The sequence below is a fragment of the Berghia stephanieae genome, chromosome 14 (assembly GCF_034508935.2).
Source record: "Berghia stephanieae isolate SIO BIC M18660-M18661 chromosome 14, UCSD_Bste_1.3, whole genome shotgun sequence".
In the NCBI taxonomy this organism is placed as follows: Eukaryota; Metazoa; Mollusca; class Gastropoda; order Nudibranchia; family Aeolidiidae; genus Berghia; species Berghia stephanieae.
The window spans coordinates 12,926,470-12,951,469 of record NC_088373.1 but is presented as its reverse complement, the minus strand read 5'-3'; the positions used below and the strand labels follow the sequence as shown (position 1 = coordinate 12,951,469).

General features: G+C 36.4%; 1 long non-coding RNA gene across 1 annotated transcript in view; it reads left to right on the top strand.

The window, feature by feature from the left end:
• LOC144960083 (uncharacterized) overlaps positions 1 to 25,000 on the top strand; it is a 197,436-nt gene that overhangs the window by 70,135 nt on the left and 102,301 nt on the right. Inside the window, exon 5 of the long non-coding RNA XR_013642752.1 lies at positions 19,679 to 20,124. This is a non-coding gene — a long non-coding RNA (uncharacterized LOC144960083). The remainder of the gene's footprint in view (positions 1 to 19,678; positions 20,125 to 25,000) is intronic.

Genomic DNA, 25,000 nt, shown 5'->3' with positions numbered 1-25,000 from the left:
TCATGGTTACACAGAGTTTGTGTGTTGGTCCGTTATACTTCCGGATGGCAATGTTGTGAACTCCTTGGCCAAGCGCATTCTATCTATACGTATATCTATCTACACTGCAGGTGTGTGTTTACAGTATGATACACACACACACACACACACGGTCACTCGCACACTCCATCGCCGGTTCGCATAACCGACACCTCCCTGCTTATTCTTATCACTTCCCCATTCTTTCTAATTTCAATGCCACGTGCCATGATTTGCTTATTGTAAATGAATGTTGTGACACAGCGTACACCTCCACCCCCCCCCCCCCCCCCCTTTCCGACACACTCATATCAACCCTTTGCAAACATGTCATTACATACCGATAAAGAAAATAAATAATAAAGAGTTCCGTTTATTCATCATCAAGTGGAAATTTGTCTTAGGGTTTATTCCATTCCAAGGGAAGACTGAAATAACCCAGGTGTCAGCCACAGCACAGCGCCGCAAATTAATCTAGGGAGAGAGAGGTGGCTTGCTGGAGGTCACATAACACGGTGGATATTCGAACTAGATATCTGTCGGATACGAAGCAAAGACCAAAACCGCTGAGCCGCACTGCCCCTCCTCGTTCCCATAAGTTGTTATGGCAAAGCACGGTTTCCTAGAACTTTTTTTTTTTTTTTTTGGCATGTCCCGAGGAGTTGAGGAGTTCGAGGAAACCGTGCTGGAGTGTATCATGTATTGTTTTTTCCCTGCTTTTTAGACTTATAAAGGGAGTTAATAAGTTTTAAAAATATGTTTTAACTCTCTCGATACTAGAGGTTTTTTGTTGTTGCTAATTTTCAAAATTGGAAAAAAATGTATTAAAAATGAGCATGTACATAGATAGTTTTATTCAACAACCATTAACATGCAAAAACTAAAAACATTAGTTTTGATACTACGCCAATAATTTGCCTCATAAAAAATGTAATAAATAGGCATGGGGTAAAAGTAATCTGGGGTATACTACGGTTATAGTCGGTGTTAGGGTTGAGTGAGTTAAAAGGTTAGATCCAATTTGAGTCTCTCGGCATTTTTTTTCTTCTCTCCCTTACCGCCTGGGCTTGTGCAAAAGTTATCATCATGGAGATTATAATATAATGATGAGATGAGTTGTGACCCTTCGCCTCAAAACGGTATTAAGTCGGGATGGTTAAGATCTTGCAAATTGAATTTATAGCCAGAAATATCAGACTTGTGTTGAGTTTGTATGTTTTATTGAGGAGAATGGATACCATATTTTAAGGTGCTAATGCCAACAATTTATATTTTTGACCAGTTTAACATTTAATTCGGCTTTTAAGCATATGGTTCATTCCGACATAATACCGTTTTGAAACGATGGTTCACAAATGTGCTGAGTCCCAAATTCATCGTTCGGGATTCAGATTCAGAGATAACTGCACTTTTTTTCTTTATTACGCGACTAAAAGTGGAACATATTATTTTGTCTTGCTTTCCCCGTAGAGCAATACCCCGAGTGTTTTTGAAACTTCCAATTTCCTCTGGTTATATTCCAGAGTTCAATAAATTGGTTGAAAATGATAGTCAGTGGCGTGGCATGCTCACAGCATAGTGCCAATGTGGTGCCAGAATCAGAAGAAAATGACTTAAAACATACTATATTTGTAAATACAAAAGAAAGAAGGAAAAAATAAAGAAAAGACTCACTCAAATAAATAAGAGGCGGTATATACCATTTATCAGTATCAGTTTTATTATTTTTTTCAAGCTGTAATTCATTTTTAAAGATAGATGCGGTGCCAGGCACCAAATCAAAAAAAATATAGCCACGCCCCTGGTTACCGTAACTCATTTTCCACCCGATGTGACTTAACTTAGCAGATTTTGAAAGTTAACTCCTCAAATAATAATCAAAATATTATCTTGCGCCTTTTCTGGTTGACAGCACAGCACACCTTCTTCAAACTTTCAACATTGTCTATGTGCGGCTATGTGGTCTAGTGGTATGACACTCGCTTTCTGATCGGAAGGTCCTGGGTTCGAGGCTCGCTCGGCGCATAGCTGAGTCCTTGGAGAAGGCTCTTTACTCACATTCTCTCACCGTACTCAGGTGTAAAATGAGAACCTGGCCGTTAACAGCGTTATCTCTGTCCGAAAAAATTATAACATCGCCTAACAGGCGTCATGTCCCGTCCTAAATGTTAAATGTTGCTGTTGGCCAGGGACCCATTGTAAAGCGCTTTGAACACATTTAGTGTATATTGCGCTATATAAAAGCTCAATTCTTTTATTTTAAAAAAAAAATCAAAAATTATGTTCTGTCTATGTACATGCTAAGTTCAGTGTCCTGTACGCTGCCCTTCCGCTTGACTTGCTCAAAGACACGTTCTTTGGCTGTTTGGATCAGGAACTCTCTTGGCAATTTTCGACATTACTATAGATAGAATGAAGTTAACGTCACTCGGGTCTTTGTTATTGTTTTTTGTTTTTTTAATCGCAATATCCACTAAACGTGCTCAAAGCGCTTTACAAAGGGTCCCTGATCAACAGCGACATGTATCATGTAGTAGAACGAGACATCTCGCCTGTTCCGCGATATTCCAATTTTCTCCGACAGACTAGATACTCATTTTACACCTGAGTACGGTGAGAGAATGTGAGTAAAGAGCCTCTTTCAAGGACTCAATTATGCGCAGAGAGAGGCTCGAACCCAGGACCTTCCGATTCGAAAGCGAGAATCGTACCACAAGACCACAGAGCCGCATTTTTATGCTAAGAATTGAATTAATGGTCAAAAATTGAAGCAAACAAGTGAGCACATGCTTGAAAATATAATGAAAGTGAAAGTTTATGGTAAGTTAGGGGACATAACTCTTTTCATAAAGGGGACCACTCTTGATTGATTTAGATATCTGCCAATCAATAAGGCACACTTTTCCATAGTTGCCAGTGCTTAAATCTTATCACTGGATCTAGGGTGCAATGCACCCAGACATTTTTTTCTTATATTACCGGGTGCAACGCACTCAGCCGGTGGGAATCAGGTATAAAATCAAATATGCCGTTCGGAATAGGGTTAATGTGCGGCTATGTGATCTAGTGGTATGACACTCGCTTTCGGATCGGATGGTCCTGGGTTCGAGCCTCGCTCGGCGCATAGTTGAGTCCTTGGAAAAGACTCTTTACTCACATTCTCTCACCGTACTCAGGTGTAAAATGAGGACCTGGCCGTTAACAGCGTTGTCTTTGTCCGAAAAATTGTAATATCGCCTAACAGGCGTCATGTCTCGTCCTACATGTTCAATGTTGCTGTTGACCAGGGACCCCTTGTAAAGCGCTTTGAGCACGTTAAGTGGATATTGCGCTATATAAAAGCTCAATTTTTTTTTTTTTTAAATTAAAACGTCCAACGTCGTGCTCTCCTGATTCACTATGGTGACAACTTATTCCAGAATCGAATTGCAGTTGGAAAAAAAAAAGCGAATGTGTGTGACTGTGACACGAAACTGCCGAAATGGGAAGAAACGCTTTCATTTGTACTTTCGTAGATTTATTATTATGTCTATTATTGTTATTATAATTATAATTATTATTATGATTTTTATTATTATTATTGTTATCATAGTCATCATTATTGTTATTTCATTATTATTATTATTATTATTATTATTATTATTATTATTATTATTATTATTATTATTATTATTATTATTATTATTATTATTATTATTATTATTATTATTATTATATTCATCATCATCATTTCTATAATTATCATTACCATGATGATGATTATTATGATTTTTATTATTATTATTATCATCAGCATCATCATTATTAGATATTATTAGGTGCTTTACAATAGTTTTCTGGTATCTACTATCACACGAGTTCATTCATTCGACTTCAAAAGTCACACACACATACACACATATAATATTATTGTTCCGATTTCACATAGAATCACGATGAATCAGAATGAAAAGGAGGTGCATTGTATTCTTCAAGTGTTGGCCAGCAGAGATATTTTAGTTTTAGCAGGTCAGTAGTAGTAGTAAGCTTCGCGGTCCGAATGACGCTTGCTGAGAATTGCGTGATTCAGTCATGGTCGATAAGTATAGCTGCTCTCTCCATCCATGTTGTTAATTGTTTCCATCGGTCGCGGTCCTGGGCCAGAGTTTTGAGACTGTCAAGATCTTGTTGTGACTTTAGTACGGAGGGCACTGCAGTATTTCTTAGCTCTTCAGGGATTAATTCGGCCTCATCTGAATCCAGAAATTTCTGATATGCAGAGAGGTCCTGGTTCAGGATAGTTACTATTGATGTTGATGGTCTCCCTACATATTTTTTTTGCCATGAAGGAAATATTCTGTCATTGCAGTTTGGGTTGGGATGTCATCTTCTCGACGTAAAGATGTGACCAAAAGCATGTCAGTAACGCTACTTATTGTTTTGAAACTGTCAAACACTGATCAAGTTGCCCTGTGTTATACTACCATTTCAATATACGTTATGTTTGATGTTGTTGCTGGGTCCCAAACTGTACTGGTGTATCACAGTATAGATCGAACTAGTGCGATGGAGCAGCTTGCTTTAACTCACTCAGTCCTAGAGATTTATGTTTAAAAAATGTATTAAAAATGAAAATGTTCATAGATATTTTTATCCAACTATCATTAACATGTAAAAATTAAAACATTAGCTTTGATACTACGCCTATAATTTGTCTCAGAAAAATATAATAATTAGGCATGGGGTAAAAGCAACCGGGTTAAACTACGGATATAGTCGGTGTCAGGGTTGAGTGAGTTAACCTATTTTGGGCACATGCGGATATTTCTGTTTTTAAAAAAATAATTAAAAAACATATCGAAGGAGCTGCCAACTTTATTTTTTTTTTAATCCGCTAGTTTTCACCGGGAGGGGGGGGGGGGGGGAAGAAGAAAAAGTCACTATAAATAGCTTTAAAGAAATAAATAATTTGCTCTCAGCACGGTCCAAAAATTCTCCAAAGTCCTGAATATAGATTCTAAGTCTAAGAAGTTAAACTTTCCTTCTCAACAAGATTTATTAAGTCAAAGAGGCGTATGCAGCTCTGTAGCAGGAGCCAAAAAATTCGTATGTCTACGAATTTTTCGCATCAACCGTATATTATATTTTCCCTTTCTTGTAGTGAATCTTAATCTCTTTTATCAATGACGCCCATGCCCATCCTCACCATACCTAAAAATGCCATTTAGGGTATGTATCATCTATTTCCCCCTATCAATATCGCTCAATTTAATGATGAACACTTACTACATAACAGTAACGGTCACAATAACTGTATTTGACAAACCATCAACGTTGCCGTTGTGACGGTACAGGTTTAACTAGATACTTCACTTTACAGCGGCTCAGTCCACCAGCTTTTATTATCGTGTAAAGACAATACTCAATGAACATCATAAGAGTTCATACCTATGTACATCATAATAATAATAATAATAATAATAATAATAATAATAATAATAATAATAATAATAATAATAATAATAATAATTATAATAATAATAATAATAATAATAATAATAATAATTATTATTATTATTATTAAGCACATTGTACCTATATATGTTATAATAATTATTGTGCTAACCATTCACTCCGTCCTCATCATCACCCTCAAGTTTCTAAAAAAAATAAATGTTTTTAAAAGTACAAGTACAATAGGTAATAAGAAGAGAGCCTGGTGAGAAAATCAAGTCAAGGGAAATAACCCAGGTATTATTTATTTTTCTTTTAAATGTTCAATCAACTGTACAAACACCTCTCTCCTCGCTCAGGACCTCGATTTAAGAATAGACCCGTTTTCTCTAAATTTCAGCTCACGACAGTTGTAAGTGACATACGAAAAATCTCATTTACTCACAACTGTCGTGAGCTGAAATTTAGAGAAAACGGGTCTATTCTTAAATCTAGGTCCCGAGCGAGGAGAGAGGTGTTTGTACAGTTAATTGAACATTAAAAAAAAAATATAATACCTGGGTTATTTCCCTTGACTTATATATAATATATATATATATATAATATATATATATATATATATATATATATATATATATATATATATATATATATATTCAAATTATTTTGGTTAAAAAGATCCGAAATCCCAATTTTTGACATCCCCAAAACCTGTATACATATTGAACTATAAAAGTAGGTTTGTGTTCACTGTGACCATGTACTACAAAATGGAGCTTGTCAAAAACTTTATAGCGTCGATAGAGTTTGGCTTGTCACTTTTACTTACAGTGGAATCCGCATAAAAAGTCAACACCACTTGTCCCAAATTTTTCTAATCTTTATCTTAGAGTGTTCCATGTTGGTCCCAAATCCCAAAAGCTTTATAGCGTCGATAGAGTTTGGCTTGTCACTTTTACTAACTACAGTGGAATCCGCATAAAAAGTCAACACCACTTGTCCCAAATTTTTCTGTTCTTTATCTTAGAGTGTTCCATGTTGGTCCCAAATCCCAAATTTTCTGTTCTTTATCTATAAAGAGTGTTCCATGTTATTGTTGGTCCCAAATCCCAAATTTTCTGTTCTTTATCTAAGAGTGTTCCATGTTGGTCCCAAATCCCACATTTTCTGTTCTTTACCTAAGAAGAGTGTTCCATGTTGGTCCCAAATCTCAAAATTTTCAGTTCTTTATCTAAGAGTGTTCCATGTTGGTCCCAAATCCCAGATTTTCTGTTCTTTATCTAAGAGTGTTCCATGTTGGTCCCAAATCGTCTGTTCTTTATCTAAGAGTGTTCCATGTTGGTCCCAAATCCCAGATTTTCTGTTCTTTATCTAAGAGTGTTCCATGTTGGTCCCAAATCCCAGATTTTCTGTTCTTTATCTAAGAGTGTTCCATGTTGGTCCCAAATCTTCTGTTCTTTATCTAAGAGTGTTCCATGTTGGTCCCAAATCGTCTGTTCTTTATCTAAGAGTGTTCCATGTTGGTCCCAAATCCCAGATTTTCTGTTCTTTATCTAAGAGTGTTCCATGTTGGTCCCAAATCTTCTGTTCTTTATCTAAGAGTGTTCCATGTTGGTCCCAAATCGTCTGTTCTTTATCTAAGAGTGTTCCATGTTGGTCCCAAATCTTCTGTTCTTTATCTAAGAGTGTTCCATGTTGGTCCCAAATCCCAGATTTTCTGTTCTTTATCTAAGAGTGTTCCATGTTGGTCCCAAATCTTCTGTTCTTTATCTAAGAGTGTTCCATGTTGGTCCCAAATCGTCTGTTCTTTATCTAAGAGTGTTCCATGTTGGTCCCAAATCCCAGATTTTCTGTTCTTTATCTAAGAGTGTTCCATGTTGGTCCCAAATCTTCTGTTCTTTATCTAAGAGTGTTCCATGTTGGTCCCAAATCGTCTGTTCTTTATCTAAGAGTGTTCCATGTTGGTCCCAAATCTTCTGTTCTTTATCTAAGAGTGTTCCATGTTGGTCCCAAATCCCAAAAACTTTAGCGTCTATAGAGTTTGGCTTGTCACTTTTACTAACTACAGTGGAATCCGCATAAAAAGTCAACTCCTCTTGCTGGTCCCAAATCCCAAATTTTCTGTCCTTTATCTAAGAGTGTTCCATTGATGATGGATGGTGTCAACCTTAGTCAACCAAACTTTCTGGTCCAGAGATGTTGGATTTATCATGATTCCACTGTACTGCTAGATGCTTTTGTTGACTGATTCCTGATACAAAGAGAAACAAACCAAAAGAAGATGCCATTTTTTAAAGAAAGCATATCCATTATGGTTTATATCTTTGATAGGAACTTTTTTTTATATCTCGTACAAACTCAAACATCTTCAAATATTCATTTGCACCCTGCACTATCACAGACTGGAACGCTCTTCCCGAATCATGGGTGAACACAAGATTTAGAAACATTCAAACGAAGATTATCAAAATTCTTCAATCTAAATACTAACAATGGCTGTCACACCCAACAACTCTCTCCACCCTTGAATACAAATATTCAGAATTGAGTCGACTTCGAGTAACATTCAGATCATGTACAAACCTGGAGCAATAAATTCTACATACATAAATTAAATGCCTCGTTTCTCTAGGTAAAAAATTAGTAGACCGCCCCACACACATACACACAGCAAAAATAAATTTTAAAACAAAACGATAAATACCTCATGAAGTTATCACTAAGATTTCAAGTAGTTTAAAAAAAAAAAGAATCATTACATTACATCTCAACTTTAAAATGTAGATTCCAAGAGCTCATCATCAGTGTACTTAGTTTGAGATCATCTAAAAGTCTCATAGGGACAAAAGCACAGGACCCCAACAAGAGATACTTTAAAAATATGATATTAAAAAAATATACATTGTACAGTGCAGTATTAGGGGAGCTGATTTACAAGGAAAAAAATATCTCCCAAATCTAAAACGTACAAAACATTTGACTGTTTCCCGCTCAGCCAGAGACTCCAACCAGGGCCAGGACAAACTAAGTATTCTCATTCCAAGAGAAAGAAAGCAATTCGGAAACCAGATGTAGGGGATAGACCACACAGCAAGTGACCTCCTGCCCACCATGTGAGGTTAAAGACCCTGCGCACAGAAAGAAAGAAAGAAAGAGAGAGAGAGAGAGAGAGAGAGAGAGAGAGAGAGAGAGAGAGAGAGAGAGAGAGAGAGAGAGAGAGAGAGAGAGAGAGTGAGGAGGGGGGGGGGGGAGGGTATGTAACTAATTTGATAGAATCTAGAACAGAATACAGTAGGTACAACACGTTGCTGCCTGCCTAATACATACATGCACATGGGATGATGCAATAAGAGGAAAAGATTGTAATGGGGGGGGGGGGGGGATAGAAATGACGTGAATGTGGAATAATTGAATCAAATCACGGGCTGGAGGTCTGATGGGGGTGGGGGAATGCTTGGTCGGGGTGGTAGAAACTGTCTGGAACCGTGGGAAAATGTTTATGTCAGGTAAGATGGATCAGTTGGAATGCTTTACGTGTTGAGGAAAACCGTGTATTGGAAAGGATGATAAGGGAAGAACAGATGGATTGATGGATTGACTGACGGATGGGTACCAGTACCAGGTAGCAATGAAAACGCTTACTTTCTCACCAAACTCACATTCGTTAAAACCCTTTTATAGCGAGATAGAATTCAATTTCTCGCAGATTGAAATTTCTTAAATTATTTGTCTGGTTATAATGACTGTACACCCAAGTGTTTTCAGGAACAAAATACAAAAACAAACAAAGTTAAGAACTTTGCCTAGGAATCTTTCCCTCTCTGGATTCGGAACGATTCCAGTAGATTTGGTACTGTGGAGTCCCTGGCTGAGAGGGAAACAGTCAAATGTTTTGTACATATTAGATTTGAGAGATATTTTTTTCCTTGTAAAACAACTCCTCGTTCTGCTCTGTAATATGTATATATTTTTTAAATATCATAATTTTAAAGCATCTCTTGTAACAAGGCTGAGAACACCAAAAATGTTTCCAAGTCCGCAGAGATAAACTTTCCCCCCTTTGAAATGTGACTTGAGCTTGATTGAACACATCACTGTTCTGTTCCATTTGGTGAAAATGTGAAACTTAAGGCAAAATGAAACCAAATAGATATAGAATAATGTGTAGGATTCCTACAATTAAATAGATCCATAAACGTAATGAGTGAAAGCCTGAGAATGTCAATAAGCAACCTGCCAAATTCAATTATATTTTTTTCAAAATTCAGTGTTCACAGGCAGCATGTCCCGTCCTGCACGTTAAATGTTGCTGTTGACCAGGGACCCCTTGTAAAGCGCTTTGAGCACATTTGGTGGATATTGCACTATATAAAGCTCAATTTAGGAGGAGAATTTAGGAGGGTAAAAAAAAAGTAGTCACAACTTTAAAACTTTAAAAATCAGTATTTTGCTGTAAGAGTAGAGGGATCATGTTGCATGTTACAAAGTTATTAGACATAAGTGCTCTTGCACTAAACTTTCCTTTCCAACAAGTTTTATTCAATAAAAGATGCACATTAAGTGTACACCAACAATACTAAGGGATGAAGTGGAAAATGCTATCAGATACATCTAAAACTAGGCAAAGTCCCTGGCATAGATAACGTTCCAGCAGAACTAATATAGATAGGAGGAGAATAAATGATCTAAAAATCTTTAACCAGCACTCCTTACTGGCCAAAAGATTGAATGCAATCACTGATAATAAGCTACCCTACCCTAAAAAAAAGGGCAATCACTGATAATAAGCTACCCTACCCTAAAAAAAAGGGCAATCACTGATAATAAGCTACCATACCCTAAAAAAAGGGCAATCACTGATAATAAGCTACCCTACCCTAAAAAAAGGGCAATCACTGATAATAAGCTACCCTACCCTAAAAAAAAGGGCAATCACTGATAATAAGCTACCCTACCCTAAAAAAAGGGCAATCACTGATAATAAGCTACCCTACCCTAAAAAAAGGGGCAATCACTGATAGCAAGCTACCCTACCCTAAAAAAAGGGCAATCACCGATACCAAGCTACCCTACCCTAAAACAAGGGCAATCACTGATAATAAGCTACCCTACCCTAAAAAAAAAAAGCAATCTAAGAAAATGCAATAACTACAGAAAAATAAACATCATAAGCGACCCTAGCAAAGTAATGCTAAACATACTTCTGCTACATCACAGATTATTATCGTTAGCGTAGTTATAATTCAGGAGGAGAAAAACAAAATAACATGCACATCTAATAAAATAGTAAATACAAAAATAGATACTGAAAAAAAAAAAAGAAAGAAAATTACATTCATACTCATACCCGGATAAGGGATAACTGTCAACGGTAAACTGTCTTATGTGAATGTCAAGGCTAAGTTATTCACACACATACCAGCATACATAAACATCCCTGGAAAAAACAAACTTTAAAAACATACAAAACAAGCAACATTTATAACAAATAAAAGAACATAAAAAATATAATAAATATAAAACTGCTAACAAATATACAAAAGCAAATCTTAACTCACTCAACCCTAGAGATTTTTGCTACTTTTCAAAATTGGAAAAATGTATTAAAAATGAGCATGTGCATAGATAGTTTTATTCAACTACCATTAACATGTAAAAACTAAAAACATTAGCTTTGATAATATGCTTATAATTTGTCTTAGAAACATGTAATAAGTAGGCATGGGGTAAAAGTAACCCGGGTAAACTACGGATATAGTCGGTGATAGGGTTGAGTGAGTTAAGAATGGAAAAGAATGCTTCAATGCCACTGCCACTGAACAGGGGTTATTTTTTTTTTTTTCTTGATTTTTCATGACAACCACAAACACCTGTGGGTTCAAAATTGGGAAGGAGTGGTGGTGTTTTTTTTTTTTCTTTCTTTTTTTTTTTTGTTTAAATTTCCCCATTTTCTCCTCTCACCATTGTGTGGTTAAATGTTGCATTCTGCATTCGTTGCTCAAAAGTGGAGAAAATTATCAACCCACTTGATAATAGAGAGAATGAGAGAGAATGAGAGAGAGAGAGAAAGAGAGAGAGAGAGAGAGAGAGAGAGAGAGAGAGAGAGAGAGAGAGAGAGAGAAAGAGAGAAAGAGAGAGAGAGAGATAGAGAGAGAATTTTCAATAAAATCAGAATATGAGAGAGTTTTGCGGTTTACAAAAACCACAAATGATGGTTATGGTTAATGCAAATATTTGCATAATAATAATAATAATAATAATGAGCTTTGAAAGTGTGTGTGTGTCTGTGTGTGTTTTAGTGTTGAGGAAAAGCACCAATCCCCTATGACTATAAACCACAGTTCAATAGCGCTGTATGGGAATAAAATGGTGGTTGGGAGAGGGGGGGGGGGGGGGGGGGGGTTGTATTTATTATGGTATCTTCTGGTCTGTTATATGTCTAAGTGATAAGTGGGACACTTGAATTGTTAAAACAGTAAGAAAAGAAAGATAGGGAAGTTTGATACAGCAGTATGGGGTCTTAACTCCAAACCCAGGAGGTATAAGTTCAAATCTCTACATCGCTTAGCGGTTTTACTCTGCGATGATCTACTGTGGCTGGCACCTGGGTTATTCCAGACCTGTGAAACGAACCCTAAAGATATATTTACCCTTGGTGATGAATAACACATAATATGGTACCTATACAAAATACATTTCTGTATATATTATGGGATAATTATATTAAAAATACTTAAACATTGATATAATGATATTGATATAATACATTGATATAATGCCATTCAGTTTGATTTCACATTATATTCCTAAAATAAACAAGTAATTTTATTTATTTTCAACTAAATTTTTTTTGGGGAAAATATCCCTATTTAGGGAGAAAAAAATATATTTCAATTTAGCCAATTTGGGCTTTTTTAATAATCTGTATAATAGTGGCAGGTGTATCGCAGGTGTAGCCTTGGAGCAGCTCAACCATCTAACCGAACCCCCAATGAAATAAAGGGTAAAACAACTCATCCATACAAATAGAAGACTAGTCAAGGTATGGTTTTATTCATTTTAACACAAAGTACTCGCTGAATTATAGTTATAGCAGCCCAATTCCACCACGCTTTACGATACAGCACATTTGTTTGTGTTTTTGTTTACTGTCTCCTGACGAAGGCCAAGGGCCAAAACGTTGTTTGTTTTGTGTTGTTCCCTTATATATGAGTCACATCTACTCACTTTATTTTTTATCTCCACTGGAAACTGGGTGACCAAATTTTATCTAGTCTATACAACAAGTCATTCCTCCAATGAGCACTGGACTTCAGCACACTTTTTGGCTTCTCCCGAAACCTGCTAGAATCCGGCGACTACTCTATTTTTTGTTTGTTTGTTGCTTTAGGTCTCTTCCAACACAATTGAGGTTATATGAGAGACCGCTGAAACAAAAAAACAAGCAATCTAACAAAAATAGTACAAATGTAAATCAAAATCATAACCTAAAGATATCATAAGCTAAATTATAAATAACCAAGAACAAACAGGCAGAAGATTTACAGAAAAAAAATATCCCCTGTTAAAAATACAATCACAAACCAAAGAAGCAGGATAGGCTAGTAAAGAGAAGAAGAAACGACATCACTATCGGATCGTACACCCATGCGAACATCATAGGTATATGATTCAAGGGTGATGCTCCCATCCAACCACCCGCTTTTTTAAAATATATTTTCAATCAAAAAAGGCATACATCAGTTAAACTATGTTGACCTGTCCTCTAACTGTAGTCCTACCTTCCCATGATACTTGGATAGGTTAGATTTGACCTACTTTAGTGAATTTACTCTCCAGTGCAACCCCTGGATAGCGACATTGACCTCTGGTCAGAATTTTATTATTTTTTAAACTATATATTATTTGTTATAAAAACCCAGAAACAGCGGAAACATTTTAGTTAAACTCCAGTTTTGCGACATTGATATATATAGCAATAATCGGCAGCCGACGCGGACGCTTGATATTTAAAAAATCGAACTAAAAAGGCAACCTCGCTTTCAATTAGCTTCATCTCGTACTCTAGCCAATAAACGTGTTTCTTCACCGACCAATGAAATGTCCTACATGAGCCTACTCATCGCCAACGAGTTCGCTGTGTTACCAACCAATGAGAACACGTGATTACACACCAATGAAATCGCTTCCTCGCTATCAACACTGGCATCACTGAGTCATCACCGATTGCCAATCACTGACTGACAACCCTGCGGACAAATCAAGAAGATGACTACCCTGATCAAGAGAAGAAAAGTCCTCACAACTGATGTCAATTAAACAAACAAAAAAAACCCAAAACCGCCCCCCCCCCCCCCATACTGCACTCCCAGATAAACTAATGAGGGAAAATGGCGTTCTGACCTCTGTTTAAGATCAAAACGAATGACAATACACATTAGAGAGTGAGAGCTCAACTGGTAAACCTTTTGTCAACAAGAAAAAATACACATTGTAACACGGTTAGGACATTTCTTATCACAGCCACTGGTCCACAACATTGCATTGCTATATTCATGGGTCTCACCATGCCCCCTTTTTGTCATATTGAAAACCCCGGAATAACAACACCCCTAGATAACTACACCATTTTCTGGTCCCAGGCATTGTCGTTATCCAGGAGTAGCACTCTATTTGTTTCCTAAAAATAAATGGTCCGATGTTCAAATCTTGAATAATCCGGTATGTGTGGTAGAAACACTAGATGTTAATAGGATTGAGGGATGTTTTGCAGGATAAGTTCGCATAGTGGGGGGGTTGGGAATGCATATGTTATTATTATTAAGATGAAATCACCAAAATATGCTGCCTTAAGCTTTCATCGAAGTAAAAACAAAATGTCAAGCTTCAATGGAATACACAAGACAGACATTTGGTGATGTTTCTGGTTTCATCTTTGTCGCAACAAAACAAATGGACGGTCTTTTTTTTTTTAAATTATAATTTAGTGAAAACATGAAAAAACATCAACAAACATCTGTCTTGTGTTTTCCTTTGAAGCTTTATATTTCAAGTTTTTCAAAAGGAAAGGTGCGGCTATGTGGTCGTGGTATGACACTCGCTTTCAGAACGGAAGGTCCTGGGTTTGAGCCTCGCGCTCTGCGCATAGTTGAGCCCTTGGAAAAGACTCTTTACTCACTTTCTCTCACCAAACTCAGGTGTAAAATGAGTACCTGGCCGTTAACAGCACTGTCTTTTGTCTGAAAAATTGTAATATCGCCTAAAAGGCGTTATGTTCCGTCCTACATGTTAAACGTAGCTGTTGACCAGGGGCCCCTTGTAAAGCGCTTTGAGCACATTTAGTGGATATTGCGCTATATAAAGCTCAATTTTTTAATTAATTTTTTTTTAAAGGTGCATTTACGACTTTACCGATGAGCGTCATAACTTGAGAGATGGATCATGCTAGTGGGGTACAGGAGGGCATGACACGACTATCATTTCACTTCACAGCTCAAGGCCTGCCCTGCTAATCCAGATGCATCCTTTTCCTATCCATAAAATTAAAAAGCATCAAAACTAAAAATTAAAAAAGCCTTACAGTTACGATGACTAATAATACTTTATTCCTATTTCGGTGGAATCCTGATAAAGCCTGAAATATTGGTTAACTTTATCCATGATCAATGAAGCCAAGATAAAGAATAGAACATTTTGGGATCAACAGAGGTGTTGACTTTCAGCCGAGGTTAACTTTACAGACCTGCCAAATTGAAAACTTCAAATTTAGTCATTTCTATGTCAATTTTTAGTAATTTGACAAGGAAATTAGTAATTTCTGAAATCGTGTAAGAACAACCACAATTTGACATTGATGATCACTTCAACATTACATCGTCATGCTTATGCGCTTTGGTAATACTTTATTATTGTTATTATTATTATCATCATCATAATTATTATTGTAGTCATTATCATTAATATCATTATTATTATAATAATAGTAGTAGTAGTAGTTAGTAGTAGTAGTAGTAGTAGTAGTAGCAGTAGTAGTAGTAGTAGTAGTAGTAGTAGTAGTAGTAGTAGTAGTAGTTGTAGTTGTAGTAGTTCTTATTATTATCATTATTTAAGTATTACTGAGAATTAAAATTCGTAATTTTCCATACAATTTCATATTTTTGTAATTGGCCATAAAATTTGTCTAAAATTCATAAAATTGCAAAAAATTTGTAAGATTCGGCAGGTATGACTTTAAAAGAGTGTCGACTTGATGCAGATTCCATTGTATTTTTTATCACATGTACACCACAACACCAAAAAGGGATCTAAAGGTTAAAATGACAAGAAATGTGATATTTTAGGAATTTTGGATTCGAAGAAAATATATTTAATTTCCTCAATAAAACATAAGAGACCTAAAGCCTCATATTTTTGACCATACATTCATTCACTTATTTAGCACATAAACCGATATGACATAAAAACTGTTTAGAGGGATCACATTTTTTTTTTTTTTACAAATTTCTTATACTGGCATCGTTATTTTGGACAAAATTGCATTAACTCACTCAACCCTAACACCGACTTTATCCGTTGTTTAACCGAGTTAATATTACCCCATACGTATTAATTCCATTTTAAAAAAAGACAAATTATGGCATAGTATCAAAATTTTCCATTGTTACATGTTAATGGTAGTTGAATAAAACTGTCTATACACATGCTCATTTTTAGTACATTTTACAATTTTTCCCAACTTTGAAAAGGAGCAAAAATCCCTAGGATTGAGTGAGTTATACTGTACCTCCAGGAAATCGCGGCGCTTTCGGCTGCGATTTTTCGCTGTTACCGCAATTTTGACAATTGCCGCAATTTTTTGCAATTTTCCATGTTCTGGAGTCACATATGTTACCCTCCATATGACATTATGCTATTTAATAATAGTTTTATTGCTAAGATCAATCTATTGTATATATGGATATTTTTTATTATGAGTGTTTAATATACTATCATAAACATAGATTCATGTAACTCGGAAATAGAAAGATTTTATGGCCGGTCCCCTGGATCTCGTTACTCCCGAGTTCCACTGTATTATTATGATGTATAGATGTACTTGGAAATATAATAATAATAATAATAATAATAATTTTTTTTTTAATTTATGAGCTTTTCTACCACATAATTGTTAGGAATCCATGCATTTGTGTAAAAGTGTTGTTTTTTTTATAATACATGCTTCCATACCAGTTGGAAAACCCCGACCACAAATTATCAGACCTGCCACAACCAACAACCAATAAAAATATCATAAATACTGGAGACAGAACCAGGTTTGTCCTCGTAATTATGCACATGGGATTTCCTGTTTGTCTTCTTATTCAGCAGTATGGCCTTTGCTTCGTACCGGAAAGGTACCGAGTTCGACTACCCGCCACGCTGTATGCCCTTGAGAAAGTCACCTTACCTTAGCTCAGCTCACTTTGTGGCGCTGCACTGTGGCTGGGGACCGGGTTATTCCAGTCTTCCCTTAGAACAGACCTCGGTTGGAGACAAATTTCCCCTTGAGAATAAATTAATGGAATTTTATTTATTTTAATTATCTAAATCCCTTGACCAAATGTATTTTGTTCGATCCCAAAAAACATTTAAGAATGATATATTTTATTTTTGTTGTCTTGTCTAAAATCAATTCCATCCATAACTAAAATTTGGCGCCATATCCGGGGCACTGCTCTCTTTAGGCTATTTCATTACAACAACAAAGAAGACAAATATGTTGGAAGGTATAAACATCAATTCATCGAAAACCATCAGCATGTCTTCTACTGCGTGTCCATAACATGTGTTAAGAATTAACTGTAATAATAAGAAAATAAAATGAGGTAAGTTCAAACACGCGTTTGTTATTTACATCGATTGGATTTCAAAACTGCTCATTAAAGGGTGCTTTACTTTATAAAGTTGTTTTGTTTTTGTTTTTTGTTTTTTTGCACTGAAGAGCTGGAACCCATAATATTCCTTTAATGATTTAAAAATGTTCTTTTTAAAAAAACCCAGTTATATCCATTTTTGTTTTGTACTCTTACAAACCATGATGGAAGGCCAAAGCTCCCCCCACCCCAACCCCACCCCTACCACCCATATTTACTTGTTTGTGTGATTGGATGATATAATATGGGTCTGCATGGCAGTGTATGATTGGGACGTGTTGTGGAGTTTGGGGGCGGCGGGTGGGAGGGAGGGGGGTAAAAAGAGGAAAGAGGGGTGGTGATGGTGGAAGACAGTCTGGATTACTTGTGGAGGTCGGAACGATCTGAACTCCAGAAAGGACAAAAAATACATAAAAATGGAAAGAGGGAAGGATGATGAAATCCGATAAGGACTTTTATCTTTTCTTTTGTCAAAACCAAAGTATCTTTTAAAAAGCCTAGCACAGTGTGTAGTGAGTTTAAAGTAGAAAGCATGTTCAGTTGTACAAATGGATGCGTTTTGTGTGTTTGGGCAACAGGGGAGGCAAGGGGGTTGAGGAAGAGAGAGGGGGGAGAGAGAGAGAGAGAGAGAGAGAGAGAGAGAGAGAGAGAGAGAGAGAGAGAGAGAGAGAGAGAGAGAGAGAGAGAGAGAGAGAGAGAGAGAGAGAGAGAGGGATGGAAATTATCATTGTGTTTATCGTCTGAAATAGACAAGGCAATACCAAACAATAAGTATCTGTTTTGGTGCTGAAATATAACAATTTAAACTTTCAATCTTTCGGCCATCGTTACTAAGTACATCAACTCAATCCACCCCCACTACAATATGTTTGCCTTCAACAATTAACGCTATGACAATGTGGAATAGAATGGAAAGAATGCTAAATGCATGCCACCATTTTGATAGGCTCTGGTCTACAGCATTTTTTTTTTTTTTTCAATTTTTACTCTTGTAGCGGAAAATGGAAAGATTAGACACAACCATAAAAAAAAAAAAGAATAAAAAAAAGTTGTAATCGTTGCTAGACACAAAGTAATACGGAAATATCAACAATGACAAAAATTTTATGATTGTTTGTTCCGGAGATCTGAGATTTATGTCAGTCAATAAGTTTCCGATCCAAAAAAAAAACAAAACAACAAACCTTTAAATGAAGGTCTAGACATACATTCAAGATTTCAAAGAATGAGATTTAACACGTTTGCTGCACTGAAAAGGGTGAAAGATATGATATAAATACGAGACAGGTGGAATGTATGGCAATGCCAGACCCAAAGACTCGTTCCGTGATCAACAGACCGTGATAATTCCTTCAATTTTAATGTCCTTGTGTCCTCAACACGGATCAAAATGCTGACTTTGAATTATTTTGTAATTCTGCAGTAATTTGATTGGTTTGCAAAAATCTCAAGGTAGTAAAAAGCACAGAGGTTGGTCACATACAGTCTGCTGAGACATTCTCATATTCAGTCTGAATGAGTAAAAAAAAAAAAAAAAAAAAAATTGAGCATTTATATAGCACAATATCCACTTAACGTGCTCAATGCGCTTTACAAGGGGTCCCTGGTCAACAGCAACATTTAACATGTAGGACGAGACATGACGCCTGTTAGGCGATATTACAATTTTTCGGACAAAGACAACGCTGTTAACGGTCAGGTACTCATTTTACACCTGAGTACGGTGAGATAATGTGAGTAAAGAGTCTTTTCCAAGGACTCAACTATGTGCAGAGCCAGGCTCGAACCCAGGACCTTCCGATCCGAAAGCGAGTGTCATACCACTAGACCACATAGCCGAGTATAATAATTTTTGAAAAGGGCAAAGGTTTAACACTGCACATTATCCACTTAACGAGCTCACAGTGCTTTACAAGGCGTCCCAAGCCAGCATCAACGTTTGACATATAGGATGACAACACATAAGACCTGTAAGGCGCTTTTACAAACCCCCTTCCCCCACCTACGCTAAAGACAACCTATTACAGGTGAACACTCACTTGAAAATAGTGAGAATAATGGGAGTAAACAGCCTTCTTAAAGGATTCGACTATGCGCCACCAGCAGCAGCGCTCGAGCCTGGGAATGTCAGGCCACAAGCCGAGCATTATATCATTGTGACTGGCGCTGAAATGACTTGAATGTACCTACCATAAAAACCCTTAAAAATGTAAAAAAGATAAAAAAATCATATCATTTGACTTCAATGCCACATACAACTGTTAGGTGTTTACTAGCTTAAAATAATGACTGTCATTTCTCTCTCTTTCATCCAGATGCCAGTTGACAATTGAACAACAACAACAATACAGTACAGAAGAACAACTGAACATCCGAAGCAAGTAAAAATCTGCATTTTACTGTTTGAATGATCGTTCGAGTCAGTTTCAAAAGTTCCACTAACTATTGGTTAAAATTACAAGAACAGCTGTAATAGGTGATAAGGAAGGATAAACACCGAATATAATGACAATGAAAGTTTTATCTTGGCATCACACACACACACACATACACAAACACACACAGCGTTGCCTGCCAACTCCAAAATTCTGTCTCAAATCCATGCCATTAATATTTGATGGAATATCACGATGACCGTGACATTGGGCGCTTAACATGCTCTGTCTTATTAAAAAAACACAGAAAACTGCACAACTGCCCAGGGCAACAGCACAAAGACTGGGCCATGCTTCACAAAGAAGCCTGTAAAAAACTAGTGTAGGTAAGTGTGTTATTTGTTCAAATAAATTATCCATGTTTTTTGCTTCTGCTGTAGTACTCATCACCGTCTCGCTCTGTATTAAAATTTGTTTTTAAATGCCGTGGTTCCCACCCCTCTCCCTATACACCACCATTTACACACCTTAATTACCAATTGTAATACTAAATGTCATACTACAAACTGGTAATAACAAACTCAATAGAATGAGTTGCTGCCCTTAGTATACAAACTGTTTAAATTCTGCCACATATTATAAAAAAAACCTCAAACCTTTTAACTCGAGTTCCTATGCATGGAAAATCGAACAAATTTATTCGATTTTCAATGAGGGTGAACTCGAGAGAGTTAATTCTAAAAATATCGATTACTGTATACGTGTATTTATGTGAGTTTAAGATCAATTTTCACTGTTTTTTAAAAATAGGGTTCGAGACAGAAATAAAGAGGGAGAGGGGGGGGGTGGAGATGCCGTTGTATGCAAATGCAAGCTCAACTGTATAATCGCACCACGATGTACTTAAGATAAACCCACCAGGATCAAAAGAAAGAAATTTTTTTTTTATCTTATCAGAGATTTATCTTATCCAAAGTCAATAGACATTTATCAAACATTTAATCCATAAAAACGTTTTCATTCAAGCAGGGTGTGAGGTCAAACGTGTCAAGTTTCGTATTCGTATCGTCATAGAGATAAATGAAGTAGATCTAGAGAGAGAGAGTGGCGTTACAGTTATCCACTTTATTGAAAACCTATTTACATTTCAGGGGTTATCTGAAGCGGGCTAAACTAAGCAGCCCAATAAAATTTAATCTTCACCATTACAACGTACCAATATGACTTTAGAAGGAAAAAAATATGGGATCAGGTTAGGAATTTTTCTTGAGGGAAAGCTTTTTACGATTCAATTCGTTTAATTGCACTCTATATGTTACACCGCCTCAAAGAAAAGTTTCTTTTCTCCTCTATTTAACCCTCTCCTCACCACCTATTGGAAAATCGTCACATTTGATACAATGCAGCCGTCAACTTATCTCATCCAGATTTCATTTCTTTTTGCTATAAATAGTTCTTAGTTGACGTCACTCAGGTCTTTGTTATTGTTTTTTGCCATCCGCGTTTATGAGTAATGCTCCCAAACTGTATTAACCAGACTATAAACGTTCATGGATACACACAGTTTTGTGTGTTCGTCATTATACTTCCGGATGGCAGTGTTATGAGCTTCTTAGCCAAGCGCATACTATCTATAGCTATAAAAACTTGACATTCTGTAATAGAGCCCATATTATCGAACAATATTATGTATAGAATGTGCTTGTTGCTTTTCTGTTTGCGTAAGAAATGTCTGTTTTTGTGTTGGGTGGGTGTGAAGTTTTGGGTAAAATTCTGAAAATGGCTGGTAAGGAAAGGGTTAACCACTTCACATTTTGTATGACAAATTTATTGAGGCTCCAAAAGGTGTGCCATTTTAATAAGAAAGAGCTGTAGGTTAGGGAGGATATTTTCCGCCTTTATAAAATAAAATCCCAGCGTCTTTACACTAAATTAGAATCAGTGATATTACGCACATATGCCTACAACTACGTAATATTATGAATTTTTTTTGTTTTAACCGGAGTACTAGATAAAGATCTTTATTTCAATAAAACATCTGGTGCCAGGGTTTGGTATATAATGGAGTTTAAAGTATAATTTCAACGTATCGAGGACAGTATGTTCATTTTTAAAGGTAGTTAAAATGTCAATTATATTATTATTATTATTACCCTTGGAAACTACAGATTTTCCCAATTTCAAGTAGGCAGGTCTGTCTTACGATCCAATTGCAAATATGGGGAAACCTGGATTTAAAACGTTTGTCCCACCTTCCATGCAGTGAGACCTTGAGCAAATCACCTCTTCTTATAATCACAAAAGCCAGAGTTGTGTTAAATTAACTCTTAACTAACTACAATAATCTTTCTTTAATGGATGAACACAAAAAAAAAGATTATTGGCTGGTCTAGAAGAGACTAATAATAATGGGAATACTCAAAACCCTGTAGCTTTTTTTGTTGTTGTTAGTAGCAGTAAGTTCTTGCGATAAATAATTTCTTTAGCAAAACATGCTCTACAACACACTGTTCATTTTCTTTAAATTTTATGATTGTGCAAGAGAAATTTGAATAAGAAGTGTTGGTTGTATCGTAACGAATGTGACGATTTTCCTATAGTTGGTAAGGAGAGGGTTAATGGAGTTTTTTGATGGTTTGAATTCAAATTTGGACATTTATATTATTTTCAATAAGTCAAACTCTTTATAATTACTTTCACCCAAAGTATCCTCCGGCTGTCAGGAGTTTATATTTCCTTGGTGCTTGTTGGAGTCGCATGACTTTCAAGTGTCGTTGGTCTGGTTTACTTTGTTGTTGCAGGTAGTCTCAGTATATAATCATCATCTACGTCCTAAAGTGAAACGAGCAAAGGACAAATTTTGTAACTGTGTTTATCTGAAAAGATTGAATCAATTGAATCAAATCTTTTGAAGAAGTTTTGATTGGTAATGACGACGATGATGATGTAAATAGTAATAATGCTAGTACTAGAATAATTATATGAAACTTTGATTAACAGAAATGTCATCACTACACATAGCCACATACTTGTTTTCACACTCGAGTTGATTAGGGAAACGTGTGGAGACTTAACCCGAGATTTGCTTGATATTATTTGTTACAAGATAAACCAACCTACCACTGAACCACACTTGACTCATTCACAACTGCCAAGGTTCGAGCCGTGAACTTTCTATTCATCACGTCTCTCTCTCTACCAATGCTAGGCTAGATTTCCGGTCCCATTTTTTTTTTCTTTTCTGCTAGTGCTACCCTAATCACCATATTAGAAAAAAAAAATGCAATTTAAAAAAAAAAAGAAAAAAAAAAGAAGCAAGAAACACAGTGTGTTACAATAGTAGGATAATGAAATGCCAGGAGTCAACCGGTCACCATGACACAGACAAGTGACACGCTATGATTCATCATACTTCTACTTGTACACAGCATTAACATTAACACACGAAGCAGTGCTTAAGCAGTTGATTTTATAGCTACTGCTGTGTAGTGTGAGGATAAGCATACACATGTGCACAAAAGTACATTCAAATATGTTAACTGATACTGATATATACATGAATAATTAAAACAAATCTTTAAAATAAAGAATTGTTTTTTTTTTTGTTTTTTTTTTGGCGATAGGGAGGAGCCAAGGAGTATAGTATTTTATAGCAGAGTCGGAAGATATTGAGCACTGTCAGAAGCCGGACGGGTGACATAATATTTGCAAAAACAAGGGTGACATTGCATACTTGGGTAATGCACTTTACATACAATACTCCAATAAACTCTGGGGTCCAAAGAGATCAATTGGTAGAGTGATCGCTTCACAAGTTGAGCGACTGGTTTGGATCCATTGCGGAGTCGAGAAAATAAGAAATTGACAAAATCATTTTAGATAGTGCAATATCCACTAAACGTGCTCAAAGCGCTTTGCAAGGGGTCCCGTCGCTGGCCAACAGCACCACGTAACATGAATGACGAGACATGATGCCTGTTAGGCGATTATTTCAATTTTTTTCCGACAGAGACAACAGTTATCAGCCAGGTACTCATTTTACAAGTACGGTGAGAGAATGTGAGTAAAGAGCCTTTTCCAAGGACTCAACTATTGCGCCTAGCGAGGCTCGAACCCAGGACCTTCCGATCCGAAAGTGAGTGTCATACCACTAGACCACATATATAGCATACTTGTTTTTATATATTTTTTCTTTAAAAATTTAGTCCTGAGTATACCATTGCGGAGTCGAGAAAATAAGAAATTGACAAAATCATTTAAAAAAGAAAGAAGAAAAAAAAGAGCTTTTAGGTAGTGCAATATCCACTAAACGTGCTCAAAGCGCTTTGCAAGGGGTCCCTGACCAACAGCACCACGTAACATGTAGGACGAGATAAAATGCCTGTTAGGCGATATTACAATTTTTTCCAACAGAGACAACGCTGTTATCGGCCAGGTACTCATTTTACACCGGAGTATGGTGAGACAATGTGAGTAAAGAGCCTTTTCCAAGGACTCAACTATTGTGCCGAGCGAGGCTCGAACCCAGGACCTTCCGATCCGAAAGCGAGTGTCATACCACTAGACCACATAGCCGCACAAATAAGGAGTGGTTTTTCCCAATCCTGGAAGATTTCCCCCGCGATGAGCTAAATTGAAAAGTAAACTTTATTTTAGGTATCATTGAGTGTGAGGCCATATAACGATGGAAAAACCAGACACGTTTCATAAAACCACTCTTTCAATCACCCCTTTTTCCCTCCCTTTATTTTTTTAAAACTAACGATAACAAGCACAACACCTGAAAAGCATGCAAATCTCAAACAAAATCTTACTATTACTATACAACACTCACAGCTCAATCTTTATCATTTTGATCGGCATTGAAGTCTTCTTTGAGAACTGGAAAAAAAAAGCTGGGGGGGGGGGGGTGAGATTGGGTGATAAACATTATATAATGATGAAAACCCCTGGCAGAACAAACCAAAAAGTAAAAACAATCTGGGCAAAAAGAGAAAAAAGTGTTGTGTTTTCAAGCTTCTTCAAGTAAACCGCCTGAGTATTATTACTGTCTATGTGCTTATCCCAAGTAAACATTTTTTTAAAATACAGCATTTTCGTGATAGTCTATAAAGCATCTTTGAAAGTCTCAATATTACTCAAAAGCTTGATACGAACAGGTAGGTCATGCCATATTATGTATGTGGAATGTATTGGGGGAAAATGAGGAGGGACGTTTACCACTATCGTATGTAGTAATAATAATATTAAAATTTGATAGAT